The sequence below is a fragment of the Dipodomys merriami genome, unplaced genomic scaffold, assembly GCF_024711535.1.
Source record: "Dipodomys merriami isolate MVZ:Mamm:240054 unplaced genomic scaffold, mDipMer1.0.p SCAF_208, whole genome shotgun sequence".
In the NCBI taxonomy this organism is placed as follows: domain Eukaryota; kingdom Metazoa; phylum Chordata; class Mammalia; order Rodentia; family Heteromyidae; genus Dipodomys; species Dipodomys merriami.
Genome location: NW_027203471.1, coordinates 1,302,409 through 1,324,340, shown reverse-complemented (window position 1 = coordinate 1,324,340; position 21,932 = coordinate 1,302,409). Strand labels below are relative to the sequence as shown.

The following is a 21,932-nucleotide window of genomic DNA, read 5'->3' as shown; positions in this document are numbered from 1 at the left end:
CATACACAAGTAGGAAGCCAGTTTCTATCTGAAAAATAATCTTGATAATTTAGGGCTGGGCACATGACAAAGTGGTAAGAACACCTATTTAGGGAGCACAAGACACTGAATTCAAACTGTAATATTAGGGGTATTAAAGATAAAAGCCATGATTTTAAATAATTGGAATAATTGTAACACTTGAGTATTTGAGTCGAGAAAAATCCATGAGAGAGACAGAATGAACCTATGTTCCAATGCTTTCTACTTAAGTGATAATATTTATTGATACTTCAGACAAAACAGAGTTACCTTGCAAATGAGCATGGATGTACATTTGGGTGATGGAAATACTCTACTTACACAGGTGTAAATTAAATAATTTTTTTGGGTAGATTGTAGTTCTTGAACTAAGAGCTTGGGTGATGTCCCTGAGCTTTTTCTCTCAAGGCTACCACTTTATTACTTTGAGCCACAGTTCCAATTCTGATTTTCTGTTGGTTGTTTGGAGATAAGAGGCTCATGTACTTTCCTGCCCAGGATGGTTTTAAACCATGTTCATCAGATCTCAGCCTCCCGAGTAACCAGGATTCCAGGCATGAGCCATCGATGTTTTTAATAATTTAGTAAATTGTATAGTTACAGAAGTTATAATTATCATTGTAACCTGTGTAATACATATATGAAATCATCCTTCATTATAAAATAAAATGGAAACAAAAGTTAATGAGGAGGAAAACAAAGGGAATTGTTACATGTTTCTTTTTGTTGAATGAAATATGAATCAGTTTGGGAAAACCATCTCTACTTTAACAAAATGGATAATTGCTATTAATTCCAATCCATCTATTTACCCATATTGTACATCCTCGTACATGCGTGTCAAAATCAAACCACACTTTTTGTTTTTATTTAACTCACCTGTTATAATTTAGGGGCTAGATGAAGTAATCAAATAAAGATTAAAAGAATAGTAAGTGAGGCTATGAGTTAGAGCTGAAAAAGATTTTAAATATGATAATAGCTAATTAAAATGCATATTTCTTACTTTTACACTGTTTTTATGTCTCTCATTCCCACATTAGGAAAGTACATAGAACGTTCTCACTAAATTTATGTAATTATTAAAAATGTATTGAAATAATATGGGCACAGTGTGGTTTTAGCTTATTGAGACCTGTATGGGGTAGTTTGTTTTTGAGGATTTGCAATACGTTGTGATGGAGATGAAGGGAAGGATGTGCTTATTCTAGAAAACTGGCTATAGGATTGCTCCCAGAAAGATAATGATGAATTCTTCTAAAAGGTTACAGTAAAATCACTTTCACAATCATCTTCATTACTGCACTATTCACCATAGCCAAGATGCCCTTTGGCAGAAGGATGATTGGAGAAAGTGTGTCATATATACACAATTGTATTGCACCTATCCATTATGAGGACTGTTACATTATTTGCAAAGAAATGGATAGATCTAAAAATATGTTAAGTAAATGAAGTCAGATCCAGACACACAAAGGACCCATGTTCTGTCTCGTATTTGGAAGCCAGAATTATATGCAAGTTAAACAACAATATTAACCAAAGCTTTCATTTTTCAGAGCAATATTTAAAAGGTGTAATTTCTTATAAAATTGAATTTTAATCCAAAAAATTGAATACCAAGAAACAATCACTTGGAAGATGTGAGGGGAAGTCAAATGGAAGGAATAAAAAGAGTTATGGAGTAACAGTGAAGACATTATATTCAATGGAAATAATATGAAACTAGAAAAAATTAAAGTGGGGTGAGGTTTGGAAGGGTAGGAAAAGTTATATAAAGATCCATTATACTTAAAAAACTCATTTATTGAATGGAAATTCCCGTGTACAACTAGTTAAGATAATAAAAACATGATTAAAAACAATGGATACATTTGATCTTAAACTGAATTCTCTTAAGCCATGAGTCATTATAATAGTTTCCTCCTCAGAAATTTTCTTTGCAGGTATTTTCCTCATAGTGACAGAAAAGTGATCAATGCAATGCATATCAATACATCACATTGCACATATAAAATCACAGTAAAAATGCTTGATTTCATCACATGATAAAATAACAGGTAGAATGTGCCAAATGCTAATTGATTGTTTTTCCAAGTACTTTACCTATGGTATATAATTTAATCCTCACAATAATTGCATGAAGTGGAGCTCCTTACATTTTTAATTCTCAGATGATTATATTGAAGTCTTCAGAGTTGGAATTACTAGTACAACATTGCAGACATGGTGTTAGCCTGAGGTTCATCTCCCACTGTATCAATTATCCTCATTCTATTTTATGACTAAAATACCAGCACTTAGTCTACAAATTCTAGGAAAAATTTCCCAGAATTATTGTGTACACTCATAATATTTTACTTTATCTTAGAAAATAGGGAACTGTAATATGAATACTCAAAGTTCATAATCAATGCATACCTCCCTGGTGAAAAGAACTGCTAAAGTATAACATTCTTGATTTCTAGCTCAAAATAGTAGAAATCATATTTTAACCCTTCACTAAACACTGAACTGCCTGGGGACCCTATCTCTATTTAACACTGTCTTACTGAAAGAATGACCTCCATAATTCCTGATGGAAACAGACTGCAGGTCTTATGGACCAATCATTTCCACATTGTAGCTCAACTAAGTTGTTTACCATTAGAAGTATTTTGATTGCTTTTTATACCTAACATTTTGAGAGAAAGGTACTACTTTAAAATGCTATTAAAGCAAGACTGATATAAAAATCACCTTTGACCCTAGATAAATATTTTATCTTTCCTATAACCAAAAATGCACTCTGACCTATCATTAATGTTAGGAATGAGAGGTTTAAAATCATAGACATCAAGGCCTAAGTATGAATTAAAGACTCTCCATTTTGTGAATACTATTGGTTTAAAAAGACATGAAGGGCTGGGAAGGTGGCTTAGTGGTAGAGCGCTTGCCTTTCATGAATGAGGCCCTGGGTTCGATTCCTCAGCACCACAAAAGCAAAAAGAAAAAAGCTGGAAATGACGCTGTGGCTCAAGTGGTAGAGTGCTAGAATTGACCTGAAGAGCTGAGGGATAATGCCCAGAGTTCAGGCCCCACTACCGAACGCCCCCGCAAAAAAGACATCAATACTACCAAATTTTTCAAAATTTCTTATGATGCTGAAGATTCAATTATAAACTATTAACACTTGATCATAACTCATTTTCATGGGAGTAGAATGCAAAACACAAGATTAATCCTAATCATTTTAAAAGACCTTTATTTATACTACAAATTCATTCTTATAACTACAAATAATCTAAAAATACCAAGCACAGTGAGACAAAAAATAATTTAACTGCATCATCTACATTCAAAGGACTGTGCTAATAGAAAACAAAATTATACTAATAATTAGGTTACCCAATTCACTTACATTCTTTTATTCTATTTCTTTTAGTTTCATAAAAACTGGCTTTTCATGAAATGATGCATGAAAAGCCTATATACCCACTTACATTTTCAGATCTTAACAATATTTATTTCAGAAATGTCTTTAGCTGTATAGTCAATGAACTAAAATAATAGTAAAATATTTAAATGTTTTTCAGAAATTGCAAAACTCGCTCTGGGATGTTATTTATATTGGAAAAGATATTCGAAAAGCCTTATTTGTTAAAGTTGTGATAGTTACTCCCACAAAAGAACTATTAATGAAGAAACCTTTGTATGTACAAACTTCAAATGCATCCACAATCTGGAGGTGACACATGTTTTTGTTTTTGTTTTTGAAATATATATCTAACACGCATAGCCACAATACTGATTTTCAGTCAATATGATGGGATATTCAAACCTTAAAAATACGGATTTTATTATCTTAGTGTGAATAGATACGATCTTACAAAGAAAGTTATTTTTAACAGAAATCCGGAGTTTACCTACCTTGAGTTTCACAGAAATAACCAGAGAGTAATACTTATTTGTTCAAGTCGGTCAAAATCACTCCATGAGTATTTCTTAAAAATATAATCAATTTAAGAGGTCAAATACATATCTTGAACTGACAGTCATAACTTACTACCCAATTATATGTGTATCTTTTTACCTAACACATACTAAACGCTGAAAATGATCTCTTTTATCTAACTTAATGTTGTAATTGCTTTGATTATGATGATGTTATTAACAAATAAAATGTACAGAAGGGTGTTTCCACTGAAATGACAGGACAGAACACTGATAAATAAAAAAACATTTTAAAAAACATTTTAACACAGCTCTTTTCAGCCTCACCCTGTTCATATTTGCAAGCAACATTGCAACAGCACACACACACACACACACACACACACACACACACACACACACACACACACTTAAACACATATTTGTGCACATGTACACATATACACGCATGCCAAATTCAGAGTTTATTGTACAAAAAAGTTCAAATAAAATATTAGTGATTAGGACAAATTATAATTTGTCTTATTACAAAATAATACATATTCCAGTCACCAGGGTTGTTACATTTTACCTGCCCCTCCACATGTGACCACTTATTTTATTTTAGGTAATTAATTAACTAATTCATTCCTTCATTAGTTAAATACTAATACTAGAGCTTGAACTCAAGGCCTAGCTCTGTCCCAGAATTTGTTATTTTTTTGTTTTAGTTTTCTCAAGGCTAGCATTTTACTGCTTGTAAGACAGCTCCATTTCTAGCTTTTGCTGGTTACTTTCAAACCAGAATCTAATGGACTATTTTTCTTGGTCTGGTTTCAAACCACAATCATCAGATTTCATCTTTCTGATTAGCTAGGAATAATGACATGAACCACCAGTGTGGCTCCTACTTTTTCCTATACTTATCTATTGCATATACTTCGATAGCAATTAAATATTGAGAGTATAGAAGCAAGATGTACACTGAGTATACTCTTCTCTCAGAAAATCAAGTTAGTAATGTAAATTTCTTCTTAAGATCATACACAAAAATACTTAAGAAGAAATCTGATGATGATGATGATGATGATGATGATGTGTGTGTGTGTGTGTGTGTGTGTGTGTGTGTGTGTGTGTGTGTGTGTGTGTGTGTGTGCTGCAATATGTTTCACATATAAGCACTGTGCAGGGGTGTCCAGCCATTCAGATTTATCGCATAAATATCTGCCTTGAGCTACTAACTCATGGACAATGTCTAAGTGTCCGCTCTAGGCTTCCTGATGAAGAGGGGTATACTCATCCTCATCCCTAGTATTCATGAGTGGCCTTTTTGGAAAGTAGTGTCCGCACTGTAGTAAGCTACAAGAAAAACACTCTACCACTTATCACCTTCCCAGCCCAAGGATTAAGATTCTTGTCTGTAATTTAGTCAAAGCTATGTCTCTTTATGTAGGTGACTAAAAATGTATGTGCTAATTTCAAGTAAATACATAAATTCTATTTCCATCTCTTTTAACAAATAAAACAATAAAACTGCTTTATAAATAGATCAGAAGCATTGATTTTGTGGATAGCTAGGTCATTGCACATCTGTATCTCTCTTCCTCTCTCTCATGATTTTCATAGACAATATGGTTGCTCCATAATTGTCCTAATTTATTTTGCTTTTATATTTTTGGTTGCATCATTTCACTTTCTGCTCTATCATTTCCCATATCAGCACCACATAAACAGAACCACAGAAGTGATTCTGTGGTTCAACTAGTAGAGCGCTTGCTTTGATTTGAAGAGCTCAAGGACAGTGCCAAAGCCCAGAGTTCAGGCCCCACAAGTAATGTTTTTTTTTAAAAAAGAATCTAAATCCTTGATAACTCTAGGAACAAATATGACTGAAATCAGTTGAATCACACTTTTCCTGCACAATGAAAGAAAAGGTCCAGGCTAGGAAAGCTGCTAGAGAAGGCAGGCAGATTGTATCTGTGAAAAAAAACTTTCAGGAAAATGGTATCGAGGATTACTTACTGGTGATCCACTTGCATTGGAAACATGATGCTGAACTATTACTTGCTGATTCTGAAATATTGCTTCGATCATTATATTCTCCAAGAAGAAAAAATGAAATTTAATTGATATCAAAGGAATACTAATACATTTTGACTTCTCATTAAGCATCTTCAATCATCAAAATCACTTGAAAACAGTAGATAGGCCAACTTTTTTAGATGAAAACAAGTGTCTTTAAAAAAACAAGGAATTTAAATAGTCATGCAAAGGACTTCTATTTTACTACTGTATTATACATTTTTTTTCTAATGTTGGGTACCAATAAATAATGGATCTATTAGAAAGCTCTTAAAGCTCATATATTGAAAAGTAAGTTCTCTTACACTATATCATAGTATTTCCCAAGTCATATACATAGAAGGCATTGTTTCCTATTTTCTCCTTCCTAGAATAAGCTGCACATGTAGACACCACTGGTCCTCATTTTCAGTCTGTGCATTTGAATACGGAGGAAATCTTTCCTCTGCTCTTTATCAATTCACTACTATCCAGTTAGAATAATTTAGAATAGTAAAAATGGAAAAAGAGAAAATAAATCATGGTGAAAAAACATATGCAGAAAATTCACCGGATTTTCTGACCATGTCAACCAACGTGAGCTACTGGGGAAATACATGGACACCTCATTCCCACTATTACTCAAAGTCTCTGGTTAGGCAATTCTGATGAAGACAAGGAACAAGATGAAAACGTGAAGAATGGTATCAATTGCAAGAAAATAATGGAGAAGAATCCATGCAAATTTCTTCTTTGGGAGGCCGAAATTAATCGACTTACTAGAGTTCCGAGACTACTTTCCCAAAAGGCCACTCATATGTATACTAGGGATGAGGTAAGTATACCCCTTTTCATCGGGAAGCCTAGAGTGGACATTTAGACATTGTCCATGAGTTGGTACCTCAAGGCAGATATTCATGCAATAACTCTGAATGGCTTGGCACCCCTGCACAGTGCTTATACGTGGAATAACACCAGAATGGATTCTTTCTTACTTCATTATGATGAAGATACCAATCCCCAAACTAAAGGTCTCTTGACACCCTTGCATTTTGCTGCTGGGAATAGAAATAGCAAAGATATGCTGTATCTCCTTCTGTTGAAACATTATATCAAACCGGGTCTGAAGAACAACTTGGAAGAAACTTCATTTGATATTGCCAAAAGGATAAGTATGTATCACTACCTCTTTGAAATTGTGGATGGCTCTACAAATTGTTCTCCTACGTAGGAGTTTGGTTAAGTTTCTTAAATTTCAAAAGTGCCAGTCCATCCTTTGTGTCCCTACAACATATTTTCATATACAAAGCAACAGCAATATCTTAATTTAAAAATTCATGGATTCCATTGTATTCTTCCACGTGAATTGCCAGATTTGATATCAAAATGTATTCAAGAGTTGTTTGTATGCATCTATAATGATTGCTGCAGAGGTTGAGATTTTTTTAAATTTTAACTTATGGTTGAAATGAATAGTATAGAAACTAAAGATATTCCTGGTGCTTGTCTAAAAAAAGTATCTATGTTTGTATAAAGTCCATAATATATTTCATTGTCTTCTATATATAATATGTTGAAGTCTACATTGATTTACAATATATAGGTTCATTCATAAATGTGTCCTTTCAGATTACATTCCATAAAGTAAAACTTTAAGATTCCTTTTTCCTAGGTCCTTATATTATTTGTTTTTTATTTTTTTATTTTATTTATTTTTTAACAATTACGATTTTTTTATTGTGAAAATACCATACAAAGGAGTTACAGTTACTTGGGCAAGATAATGAGTACATTTTTTAGCAAGAATTGTTGCCTCCTCTTTGTTTCCTTCCCATCTCTTCCCATCTCGCACCGCCAACCCCTCACCTCCGCCTACTCTCCCCCTACTCCTTACCCCGGCCTCCCCTCCACCAGGCCAAAGTTGTAAAGTTCATGTTTCAACATAATGACTTGTACATATCGTTGTTGCAAGGGTCCACCTGTATCCCTATTTAAATTATTTGTTTTTTTCCCTTCCCCTCCACAACTTATCCCAACATCAAATACAGTGAAACCAGGGGTTATACTCTGGGGAAGGGACATAGAAAGCAACAAACAAATCATGATATAAATGTGTTAGAAACAACAACATGAAAAAAAACACTTTTATTCCACCTTCCCATCCCTTCCCATCCTTCCCCCTCCTTCCCATCCAGCCCTCCCTGCCCCCCTACCAAAGTTGTAAAGTTCATTTTTGACATAACAACTTGTACTTGTCATTGTTGCAACGGGTCCACCTGTATTCTTATTTAAAGGACTTGTTTTTCCCCTTCCCCTCTACAAATTATACCGACATCAAATACAGTGAAAGCAGGGGTTATACTGTGGGGGAGGGACATACAAAGCAACAAAGAAATAATCTTATAAATGCATTAGAAACAATCACATGAAAGAAAAAGAACATTTGAATACATATCTTAGGGTTCATTTCCCTAACATCACCTTATTTGACCTTTTCTGCTTGACTCAGACATATACTAGATATGGCAAGTAAGGAACACCATGGGACCTATGTTTCTTTGGGCTTGGCTTACTTAATATAATTTTTTCCAAGTCTTTCCATTTCCTAACAAATGGGGCAATGTCATTCTTTCTGATGGAGACAGAGAATTCTATTGTGTATATATACCACATTTTCTTGATCCATTCTTCTAGTGAGGGGCATCTGGGTTGGTTCCATAAGGTAGTTATAGTAAATAATGCTTCAATAAACATAGTTGTGCTGGCAGCTTTAGTGTGGTCTTGTTTGTAAACATTTGGGTAAATGCCCAAAAGTGGGATTGCTCGGTAAGAGGGGAGCTCTATGTGGAGTCTTTTCAGGAACTTCCATACTACTTTCCAAAGTGGGTGAACAAGTTTACACTCCCATCAACATCCCCTCCAGCATCTGTTGTTAGAGTTCTTGATTTTTGCCATTCTAACTGGGATGATGTGGTATCTCAATGTTGTTTTGATTTGCATTTCTTTTATGGCTCGGGAGGTTGTGCATTCCCTCATGTGTCTATTGGCCATCCTTCTTTCTTCTTCAGAGAAGTTTCTCTTTAAGTCTTTAGCCCACTTATTTATTGGGCAGTTGTTTCTTTGAGGATTTGTTGTTGGGGGGTTTGATTTTTTGAGCTCCAAGTATATTTTAGATATGAGACCCTTGTCCATTGTATGGTTAGTGAAGATCTTCCCCCAATCTGTGGGATTTCTATTGATCTTGCTAGCTATGTCCTTTGCCATAGAGAAGCTCTGCAGCTTCATGCAATCCCATTTGTCCAAACCTTCTTTGATTTGTTGTGTTTCTGGATCTCTATTAAGAAAATTTTGGCCTGCGCCAAGGAGACCTAGGGTTTCTCCTATTCCATCCTGTAATGTTTTCAGAGTGTCTGCTTTGACTCCAAGGTCTTTGATCCATTTGGAGTTGCTTCTGGTGCACGGTGATATATAAGAATCTAGCTTTGGTTTTATACAAGTAGTTAACCAATTTTGCAAGCACCATTTACTGAAAAGACTATCTTGCATTCTATCTTTTTAGCTCCCTTATCATTAGATGGCTATAGGTCCTGAGGTCTGTTCTTGTGCTACTATCATGCTGTTTTGATTACTATGGCTTTATAATAGAGTTTGAAATTTGGTATTGATATTCACTAGCAGTGTTCTTTCCGTTGAGGAGCGTTTTTGCTATTTGGGGTCTTTTATTGTTCCATATGAATTTTTGGATTGCCTCTTCTATTTCCTTGAAGAATGAGGTTGGATTTTGATTGGCATCGCTTTGAATTTGTAGATAGCCTTGGGAAGTATTGCCATTTTCACGATGTTAATCTTGCCAATCCAGGATCATGGGCATTTTCGCCATTTTCTTAGTTCTGTTTTTATATCCTTTTTCAAGTTTTTACAGTTTTGATCATAAATGACCTTCACTTCTTTGGTTAAGTTAATTCCTAGGTATTTTATTTTTTGTGGGGCTATTACAAATGGAGTTGCTTTCCTAATTTCAGCAACACTTTACTCATTATTGCCATACAGAAAAGCCATTGATTTGGGGGTTTAATTTTATACCCCAGTACTTTGCCAAAGTTTGGAATCAACTTTAGTAATTTGGGAGTCGAGTCTATCGTATTCTTTAAATACAAGATCATGTCATCTGCAAAGAGGGAGAGTTTTATTTCTTTTTTCCCTATTTGGATCACTTTTATGTTTGCATCTTGTCTTAGTGCTGTAGATAGGAATTCTATTACTAGATTGAAGAGAAGTGGTGATAGTGGACATCCTTGTCTTGTTCCAGAGTTAAGAGGAATGACTTTAGATTTTCACCATTAAGTATAATGGTGCCTGTAGTTTTGTCATATATAGACTTTATTCTATTGAGGAATGTTCCATGGATTCCTAATTTTTCCAGAACCTTCATCAGAAAGGGGTTTTGGATCTAGTCGAATGCTCTTTCTGCATCTATTGAGATAACCATGTGGTTCTTATCCATGCTCCTGTTGATGTGATGAATTATATTAATTGATTTGCGAATATTGACCCAGCTTTGCATCCCTGAAATGAATCCTGTTAGATTGTGGTGTAGGATTTTCTGAAGACGATTGGCCAAAATTTTGAGAAGTTTTGCATCAATGTTCATGAAAGAAATGGGCCTATAGTTCTCTTTCTTTGATGAGTCCTTTCCTGATTTTGGGATGAGAGTTATGATGGCTTCATAGAATGTGTTGGGTAGTGAACTTTCTCTTTCAATTTCATTGAAGAGTTGGAGTAGTATTTGTGTGAGTTCTTCTTTTAAAGGCCTTGTGGAACTCTGCTCTAAACCAACTGGACCTGGACTTTTCTTAGCTGAGAGGTCTCTATTGCAGTTTCTATTTCAATGCTTGAAATGGGCCTCTCAAGATGGTTTAACTAATCTTGGTTTAGTTTTGGCATGTCAATATTTGCTAGGAAAAGGTCCATTTCTGCCACGTTCTCAAACTTATTAGCATAACGTTTTGCGAAATATTCCCTTATAATGTTCTGAATCTTGGTTGTTTCTGTGGTGATGTTTCTATTCTCATCTCTGAGTTTTATTTGGGTGTGTTCTCTTCATTTTCTGATAAGATTTGCGAAGGGCCTGTCAATTTTGTTAATTTTTTCGAACAACCAAGTCTTTCTTTTGTTGATGTTTTCTATAGTTTTTTTGTATTCTAATTCATTTATTTCTGATTTAATTTTAATTAAAATGAATTAATTGAAATAATTATTTCTTTCCATCTATTACATTGGGGTATATCTTGCTGCTCTTTTTCAAGGAGGTTCAGATGTCTCATTAAATTGTTACTTTCAGATCTCTCCAATTTGTTGATGTAAGATCTCAGAGCTATAAACTTGCCTATAAGTACTGCCTTTGCTTTGTCCCAGAGGAGCTGGTAATTTGTGTGCTCATTTTTGTTGGATAGCATGAACATTTGAATTTCCTGTCTAATCTCTTCCATGACCCACTCATGATTCAGCAGTGTGTTGTTCAGCCTCCATGTGTTACAGGACTTTCTTTGGTGGCTTTTGGTGTTGAGTTCTAATTTTAATCCCTTGTGGTCAGAGAGAATGCACGGTATCACTTCAATGTTTCTGAATTTGGACAAGTTTGCATTGTGGCCTAAAACGTGGTCTATTTTAGAAACTGTTCATGTGTTGCTGAGAAAAATGTGTATTCTGATGCTGATGGGTGAAATATTCGGTAGATATCTGTTAAATCTAGTTGATCTATGAAGTTGTTTAGATCTGGGTTTCTCTGTTGAGTTTTTGCCGAGTTGATCTATCTAGTGGGGAGAATAGTGTGTTAAATCCACAACAATTAATGTCTTTGGACTCTATGGGATTTGAGGGAAACTAGTGTTTCTTGGATAAATTTGGATGCTCCCTTGTTTGGCGAGTAGATATTTAAAATTGTAATATCCTCCTGAAGGAGAGATTCCTTAATTAGTATGTAGCAACCTTCTTTATGTCTTCTCATGAATTTTCATTGGAAGTCTATTTTATCTGATATTAGGATTGCAACTCCCGCCTGTTTATGGGGGCCGTTTGCTTGGTAGATTTTTTTTCCAACCTTTAACATTGAAAATGTGTTTGTTTTTACTGGCAGGATGTGACTCCTGAAGGCAGCATATAGAAGGATCTTGCTTTTTAGTCCTACTAGACAGTCTATGTCGCTTAATTGGAGAATTAAGACCGTTAATGTTGAGAGATAGGACTGAGAGGTATTTGGGAGTTCCTGCCGTGTTATCCACCTTGTTGGGGTCTACAAAAACTGGGTTCTTCCTAAGGTTCTTGGATTCTCAGTTTGGGTGCAGTTTCTAGGCCTTTATTGTGGTCTTGTTGGTTTTCTATGTGTAGGACATCTTTAAGAATCTTTTGTAGGGCTGTTTTGGTAGAGATGTACTGTTTCAATTTTTCTTTGCTATGGAAGGATTTTTTTTGGCCTTCAGTTATGAAGGAGAGTTTAGGTGGATACAGTATTCTTGGGTGGTAGTTGTTTGTCTTTAGGGCATGGCATACATCATTCCAGTCTCTTCTTGCTTTGATTGTCTCTGCTGAGAAATCTGAGGTGATTCTAATTTGTTTCCTTTTATAGGTGATTGATCTTTTCTCCTTGACATGTTTAAGGACCTTTCCCTTGTTCTCAATTCATCCTATGTGGATTATAATGTGACGGTGGGATGTCCTATTCTTGTCTGGTCTATTTGTAGTTCTAAAAGCTTCTTGTATCTGAATAGGCCTATCCTTTTGCATGTTGGGAAGTTCTCTTGTAGGAGCCTGTTAAACAAATTTCCTTGACCATTAACTTCTGTTTCTAGGTGTTCCGCTACACCCATAATCCTCAGATTAGGCCTTCTGATTGTGTCTTCCAAGTGTTGGATAGATCTATCATATTTCTTGGACTTGACTTGGATGGCTGTATGTTCTTTCTCTATAATATCTAGGCTGTCTTCAATCCCCGAGTTTCGATCTTCTGCATGGTCTAAACTGCTGTCAAGACTTTCTATTTTAAAATTTCTTTTCCTTCTAATTGGTCAGCTTTGATGGCTTCAAATTCTTTGTTGAAGCTTTGTTTTTGATGTTGTATGAACTTTTTTACTTCCTTAATTTGGTGTTCAGTGTTCATTCTCAAATCACTTAGTTGAATGTTCATGGTTTGCTTAAATTCCCTTTTCTTCGGTTGGGTTCCATTCAGTATTCCCTTTGTGGTCTCCCTGACTTTCTTCAGCTGTTTATTAATGGATTCCATGTATACCTTTAGTGATCATTGTGTATACTCTCAATTCCTGTATTACTCTTTGCTTAGCTTCCTCATGTTCACGCCATTCCTGTAGTTCTCTTTGAGTGTTCTCAGCCTGCTCATGCCATTCCTGCCTTTTTCTTTAAGTATTCTCAAGCTGTACACCCAAATCCTGTATCAGTTTTTGAGTAGCTTCCTAAGCTCAGAATATTCCTGTATAAACCTTTGGTTTGCCTCCTCTCTCTCCCTATCACACTCATACAGAGTCCTTTGTAGGTTTTCAATCTTTTCCTGTATTGACCTTTTGTTTGCCTCCATTGAACTTTTGTTTGTATCCTCTCTCTCTCTCTCTCTCTCTCTCTCTCTCTCTCTCTCTCTCTCTCTCTCTCTCTCTCTCTCTCTCTCTCTATCATGCTCATACAGACTCCTTTGTATATTTTCAATCTTTTCATTTATCATGTTTGCCAGCACTGTTTGTAGAGCTAATTGGGAACTCTCCTCTGGATTATTCATTATCTGTTCTGTCCCCTGATTATCATGAGTGGGAGTTGAGATACCCAGGACTTGCCATTTTTCTTGTCTTTTTCTGGCTTACTCGGCCCATTTGGGATGAAAATAACACCAGTTTAGTGCTAGAACACTAACTTAAGACAAGCATCAACCAAAGTCTGTATTTGCACAGTCAATAGTCTGCAGATACAATTTCGTTCAATAGGTACATCTATTCAACGTCAAATGGGCTAACAACCACAAATATGAATTTGACAAACCAGAAATTATTAGGGTTAGGGAGAGATATGGGTAAAAAATAGGAAGGCACAGGGAGAGTTAACTTAACTAAGTCCTAATCTCAAAGCAGGAAATAGGTGGGATAGGTTGAAAGTAGAGATAAAAGAAGAAGAAGAAAGAGCAAGGGGAAAAATAAGAGACCAGAAAAAATAGAAAAGTAAAAATTAAAAATATTATGCAGATTCAAAACGAAATATTCAGAGAAGCACATGCATATAATGCAGAAGGGGAGGGATATAAAGGAGATGTGAAAAACTTAAAAATAAAAATACTGAAAATATTATATAGGTATAAAGAGGTAATACTGCCATTAAGGAATTTAAGTCTAAGAGGTTTTGAACTGAATAATCAATTCTTGGATTAAGTGTGTACACAATAAAGGATATGGTCTAATAATCAACTGTGGGCATGTCTGAGGATGTGCAGAAAAACAATTAACTCATATAAAAGAGAATGAAAGAAAAGAAAAGGGGAAAAGAATAAGAAAGAAAGAAAAAAGATCAGAAATTCAATAGAGCAAAACAAAAAACAAAAAAAAATTTAAAAGAAAAAGAAAGAAAGAAAAACGCATACACACATATACCTCTAAAAAAATAATAAGAGGGAAAAATGTTACTAGGAAACATTTTATTTTAAAAAAGGTAAAAATTAAAAATTAAAAAAAAAGTTTTAGAAAAAAATTTTTATAAAATGTACAAAAAAAGGAAAAAAAATAGTTCTTTATTTTGGGAGTGGTGGGAAAAATCCTGTATCTCCCTTGTGTCTATAAACAGCCTTTTGTTTGAGTCTCTGGTCCGCTTGTGGTGTTTGATTTTCCTGTGGCTTGGTTGGTTTCTTAAGTCAGTTTGGTTGAACAGGCAGAAAAATGCTCTGCTTTACCCAGGATTTTGTGATCCTCCTCTCAGTTTAGTTCAATGGGAGGGATATGCTTTGATTATCACAAAAGAGGGAGATGGCTTTTTCCTCAAGTTTGGAGATGCTGTGATGAGGCTAGGTTCTGGGTAGAGTTGAGGCCTTTCAGCAAACAGTAGCTTTTCCTGGGAGCTAGTTTGTAAGAAACTCACAGAGCCCAGCCTGGATCCACTCTCTGGATTTATGTTTACTGAATTTCAATTGATTGTCAAGGCTGCTAAAGGGAGGGGCAGCCTCTGGCTCTGCTTACCCAGTGAAGAAAGCCACTCCTGGGGCTTGCGCCTGAGTTGGATTACTTTTCCCTGGGTCGAGCTGATTCTGGCAGGTCACATAAGCAAAAAGAAAAAATCCAGAAGTTGTGCTGTGGCTCAAGTGGTAGAGTGCTAGCCTTGAGCTGAAGAGCTGAGGGACAGGGCCCAGGCCCAGAGTTCAGGCCCCACGACTGGACCCAAAAAAACCACAACAACAAAAAAATGTAATTGTTCATTATACCTATAATTTCAAAAGTAGCTAAAGCCAAGAAGATGAAAAAGTTGTTCATATGCATGTTTACTTAATGTCCTGGCCTGTCTACCATACAACCAGGCAGGAACTTACACTAATGACTTTCTATCACCAAATATTTCCATAGCTCCTGGAGAAGTCTATATATTTCTCCTCGATATTAGGCCTTAAATGGGTAATGTTTTAATCAAAGTGTTTCCTCTTGCCTCCAGGCTTTAAATTTACAAATGGTAAAGCTTTAGGTCTAACTCTACCAAAAACTGAGGTAGAAATAATGGGATAATACTTTAAAACAGAGTTGCCTTTGATACACTAACCACACAGAACAATGCATAACAATTTCTTATATTATATCTACTTATATATTTTATATTTATATGTGCTGATCTTAAATTTCACACAGTGAATCTAACTAGAATTAATTTATAAATTGACAAATAAATTGAAATTTATTCCCATAAATAGATTGGAACATAAATAATTAGGTTTAGAATATATATTCGAATGTAAAAATTATCAATTCATTGTCTTTGGTATAAGCTTGTGATACCTTCTAAGTGTTCTTGATCTTCTGAATTCACATAGTAAAAAAAAAAACAGTATTGTTTTCCTCTAATCTAGAAGAGATTTTACACTGCTGCTGTGTTTATTGTAATAACTCGCTGGTCCCAAAGTGTTTTTCTCCATATGATGCCTAAAAGCTATTATTCTTCTGCAGTACCCACGGGTCTGAGGATACCAGATCCCAGTTATCTGCATCATCAGATAACAATGGCAAGTCTTCTCACCTTGGCCCATGCAACATGCTAACAGAAAGTAATTGAAGTCCCATCTCAATTTCTCATTTCCTATAATATTTCAGGGCTCCAATTCCTTGCAGTAATTAGCAGTAAGCAATTGTGAAATGTAAGGCAACTTAAAATGAAAGAGGAAACCACAAGATATGAGAGAAAGTATTGTAGTTCAAACTTTCAATTTACAGATGACAAGCCCATATGAGTAAACAAAATCACAAATGTCACAAGATTTTTTTTTAATACCTCTCTCCTATTGATGAATGAAAGATTTCAGCCCAGCATAAGTAGGCCAAAAAAATTCCTGGAATGATAGATCCATAATTGTTCTACCAAGGCTAGGAAACTTGACTTCGATGTCAAGTATAATTTAGAAAAACATTGAGAAGACCCTAGTGCTTCAAAACACTGGCACTTCAGTAAAACTTGGTTCTGTAGTATAAAAATGTTGTCATTCTCAAACCAATGTAACTTACATTTAATCTCCTGAAAGTATGTTCCTTTTCAAATAAACTTTTTAGAATCATATTCACCAAAATAACACTTGACAAGTAGATGATAGTGATATTAAAAGTTTCTCAAGTGTAGGAATCAAGTTACAATAGAGTTGATTTATTTACCGAGCACTAATGCCAAATAAGTTCAACCATTCATTAAAGTGTGGAAATAGTATCTCCCACCATTTGCGTTGTTCAGTAGGTGCCTTCCAGAAATGTGTTAAATAGATCAGCCTCCCATATTTCAAACCCAAATATTAGCTAATAAAGTAAATTTCATCACATAAGAAGGTACATTTTAAAAAGTCACTAATAGTTGCCTTATCATGTGTTGCCTTATCATATATTTTCCCTATCTGTCTAACATAGTAATAAATATGACTGTAAGTCTTGAATATGGGTACTGATCAGAGATGTGACAAACATAAAATCTATCTTCTATTTCTATCATATTCCTCTAAGTAGTAAATTTTAGTTTTCTTCTTTTTCCAAAACTTATAGGTAGTAGAAAATATTATCCCATGTAAAATCAAATAATCACAGACCATTGCACAAAGCCATTTATAAAAACTGGTAGTTAGCTATAAATTCTAAGCAATTTTTAAACTTTCTTGTTGACTAAAGATTAATCTTCCAAAAATATGAGAATAAAATCATGTTTAGGTCCTTCACGTCTCCAGTCTTGCAAATTGTTATTACAGATGAATGAATTATGGAAGTATATGCTGACATCAGTTCAAGTATATGCAGGATTGAAACACCATGGAATATATATAAACGTTTCAAAGTATTAACAGACAATTTAACAGAATAACTATCAGGAAGTTGAAACCAGAAAAAAATAATAGTAAAGACATAGAATGAATGAAAAATGGAACAAGGGGCAAGTACAGCTACAATACTCAATGTACACATATAATAAAAGAAGTGGTAAATCTGAAATAAATCTTGAAGAAAATGTTGGTTGAGAATGATAGAAGGAGTGACTCTGATCCAGGAGCATTGGACAATTAGATGGACATATTTAATTGTAACACAATTGCACAACCTATTGAACTTCAGTTAAAAACACAACTACAAACAAAAACACACAAAAAGCACAACCAAACAGCAATCTCTAGAAAGTATGTATATGACCTCACAAAATTTTAAGCAGTAAATGAAGGGCAATCTTGGGAAAAGCAAACAAAGCTGTTCAAAGAGGGCAGTTTAAGGTAGGGGAGAATTTTGAACAGTTTTAAATAGATTGTCTAATGTTATAAATCACCTACATCTACTGCACATATTTTCTTCTGTGAGTATTTCTTTTTTTTTGGTCTGGTCATGGTGCCTGAACTCTGGGTCTGGGCGTTGTCCCTTAGCTCTTCAGCTCAAGGCTAGCGCTCTACCACTTGAGCCACAGCTACACTTCCGGCTTTTTTCTTTTTGCTTATGTGGATCTGAGGTATCTAACCCCCATTCTGTGAGTATTCTTTGTCTGAACTGTTTACTCCAGTCCTGAGCTGTGGCTTTATAGCTTATGAAGATAGAATGGAAGAATCAAGATCAAGAACCCATTACACCACTGGAGAGAAAACAGTACCCTATGGTTTCTCTCATCTGTCTTCACTAATCTTTTCTCATAGTTTTAATAAAGTCAAGTGATTTTGAATTATATTTCCTTCTTTTTCAGAGAATTATTGTTTGGTAATTAAATGTCAATTCACAAATTTTGATGACTTTTTTTTTAAAGAACTTTGAATTTAAATTCCACTACAACTTTGTTTCACACAGTGAGAGTATATTTCCTGGGTAAGGACAATTCTCAAGGGAACCTACAGGATTTACAGCAAGGTTTGTGAGGTTTGTTTGTTTAGTGTGAAAATGAGCCATATTCACCCACATTGTTCCCTCTCAGCTAAGTCTCCATGGATTTCTTTGCATTAAAGCCTATTTTCTCAGACAATTTTAAATTTTCTTAATAGGCTAAGTTGTTAAAATGTTTGAACAATTAAAATTTACCTGTCAAAAATTTTTAACTCTTTTTAAATTCCTTTATCAGAATCATGAATTCACCAATCTTAATCCCACCTTTACCATCAAAAACAGTTAACATGTTGTTTTAATGATATAGTGTCCATGAAACTACTATTTTCCAGTGGGTTTGTATTGCGTATATTTGACCACATAAGCTGATGCTGAACAAAATGAATTCCAAGATATGGAAACAGATATTTATTTGCAGTTGTTTTTTTATGTACTATGTGATTTCTAGTTTCTTTGAGATTTTCCCCTATGGTTTATCCCCTGCTGTGTTTGATGTTGGTACCCTGTATATTGTGTATACATTTACCTTAATAAGGAAGGGAACAGGAACAAAAACAATGGCGAGTCAAAGGACAAACAGCAAACCAATGCAATAGCAATTCTCACAAGACAATAAGTTGCAAATGTACATTACAACTTGGGAGGGTTATTAGGGTGAAAGAAAAACTTAGAAAATTGAGTGAAGGGATAACAAATTTGAAAAGTTATGTACTCACTACCTTACAATGGCTGTAACCACAGTGCACATCATTTTCACATTAAAATAAAAAAAATAAGCTGATGAAATAAAATTTCACTGTTTTGGTATAGTAAATATTATTCTTTATGTAGTAACTTTTAAAAAATCAGTCTTATTGGCATCTAATTTGAATTAATTACCTCTTCTTTATCAAAGGGTCATCAACTTGAACGATATCCAACTACAAAATTTTTTCACGGAGTTCCGGGAAGATGGCGGAGGAGAAGCTGGAATCTGAACAAGCTCTCGCATAGAAAGGAGTTTTAGAGTTCCAGTGAACAATCCTAAGCCAGAGAATCACACCAAGTGTGTCATCACAGGACAGAGAGTTAGACAAGAGAGGGGAAGCCAAGGAAACGCAGCAGCTGCTGCTCCGGTGGCGGGGCCGCGGCGGCGGCGACCACCACCGCGGAGACATACCTGAGACACAGAGAGTCGGGGATGAAGGAGCCAGACGCAGCGGACGAGCGGATTCTACTCAACACCAACAAGAACCGACAAGGAGCGAACATCTTCATCCTGCTGTTTGCAGACCAGAGACGACCCAGGATCCAAGACTCGGCCTGAGTACAAGCCCGACATCCTCACTCCTTTTCAGGGAGCAGAGGAGGGAAGGCCACCCCTCCCCCCCCAGCACCGGTGATCTCCATCTTGGATACCGACAAAGTTCGGAGGAGCTGCTAGCTCCAGCTCAGGCCTTGGAATAAAATGAGTCATTTAGCAGGTCACAAGAACTTAACGGCGAAGTGACCTGCCAGACTCAGCTCCATCCAGGGAAAAGCCACCCAGCTCAGGCGCCAGCCATCGGAGTGCCTTACTTCACTGGGTAAGCAGAGCCAGAGGCTGCCCCTCCCTCTAGCAGCCTCGACAATCAATTGAAAAACAGAAAGCCTGAGAATGGCTCCAGGCTGGGCACTGTGAGCTTTATCACAAAATAGCCCCAGGGAAAAGCTACTGTTTATTGAAAGGCCTCAACTCTACCCAGAACCTAGCCTCATCACCACATCCCCCTCTTTTGTGACTCTCAAAGCAGACCACCCTCCCAGAAAACTAACCTGGGAGGGGGATCTCAAAATCTTGGGTAAAGCAGAGCATTTTTCTGCCTCTTCCAACCAACTGACTTAAGAAACCAATCAAGCCACAGGACATCAAGCTGACCAGAGACTCCAACAAGAGACTGGTTGCAGACAAAAGGGAGATACAGGATTCTTCCTACTCCTCCCCCCCCCCAAAAAAAAATCAAAAGACTTTTTTTTCTTTTTTTCTTTTTTTTTTCTTTTTCTTTTTTTTCTTTTTTTCTTCTTCTTCTTCTTTTCTTTTTTTTGCTTGTTTTTTGTTTTTTGTTACCTTATATATATATATATATAAATTTTTTCCCTTCTAAAACTTTTATTAATCTTTAATTTTTGCCTCTTCTGAAAAAATAATTGTTTTCCAGTAACCTTTTTTTTTTTCTCATCTTATAATTTTTATTTTAGGAATATGTGAATAAGAGTTTTCCTTTCTTTTCTTGTCTTCTTTCTCTTTTTCTTTCTTTCTTAATTATCTTTTTGTTTTTTATCTAGCTCTACTGAACTTCTGATCATTTCTTCTCCCGTTCCCATCCTTAAAGCTTTTCACATCTCCTCTATGTCCCTCCCCTTCTCTGAACATATTCACATTCCACTCTAAATAGACGGTCTTTTAACCTCTATAATAACATTAATTTTTACGTTTCTATTCTTTTTCTGGTCTCTCTTTATTCCCCTTTCCATCTCTTCTTTCTCTCTCTCTCTCTACTTGCATCCTACCCAACTCATTTCCTGCACTGTGATTAGGACATAGTTAACTCTCCCTGTGCCTCCCCACACCAATCTACTCCTATTTTTTACCCACATCTCTCCCTAATCCTAATAATTTCTGGTTTTCCAAATTCTTTTCTGCGGTTCAAAGTCCTTTAACATATAGTCGTTTGATGTTGAATAGATGTATCTGTTGAACTAGATTGTATCTGTAGACTATTGACTGTACAAATGCAAACTTTGGTTGATGGTTGCCTTAAGATAGTGTTCTAGCACAAAACTGGTGCAATCTTTATCTCAAATGGGCCGAGTAAGCCGGAAAAACACAAGAAAAATGGCAAATTCGGGTATCTCAATTCCCAACCTTGATAATCAGGGATTAGAACAGATAAAGAATAATCCAAAGGAGAGTTCCCAAATAGCTCTACAAACACTAATAGCAAACATGATAAATGAGAAGTTTGACAATGTACAAAGGACTCTGTATGAGCGTGATAGGGAGAGAGAGGAGGCATCCCAGAAGTTTATACAGGAATATCATAAGCGTGAGGAAGCTTCTCAAAAACTGATACAGGATTTGCGTGAACAACTTGAGAATACTCAAAGAGAAAGGGAGGAATGGCGTGAGCAGGCAGAGAACACTCAAAGAGAACTGCAGGAATCCCACAGAAGGGAGGAAACTAATCAAAGAGTAATTCACGAATTAAGAGACCAGGTAGAGAATACACAAAGATCACTAAAGACATTCATGGAATCCATTAACAAAGAGCTGAAGGAAGTCAGGGAGACCACAAAGGGAATGCTGAATGGAACCCAACAGAAGGAATGGGAGTCCAAAGAAACCAT

General features: G+C 35.6%; 1 long non-coding RNA gene across 1 annotated transcript in view; it reads right to left on the bottom strand.

Annotated features, from left to right (window-relative positions):
* Positions 1-3,946: 3,946 nt before the first annotated feature.
* Positions 3,947-21,932, bottom strand: part of LOC138833445 (uncharacterized) — a 39,236-nt gene continuing 21,250 nt past the window's right edge. The window contains exons 3-4 of the long non-coding RNA XR_011373916.1: positions 5,956-6,033; positions 3,947-4,004 (exon numbers count right to left, since the gene is read on the bottom strand). This is a non-coding gene — a long non-coding RNA (uncharacterized lncRNA). The remainder of the gene's footprint in view (positions 4,005-5,955; positions 6,034-21,932) is intronic.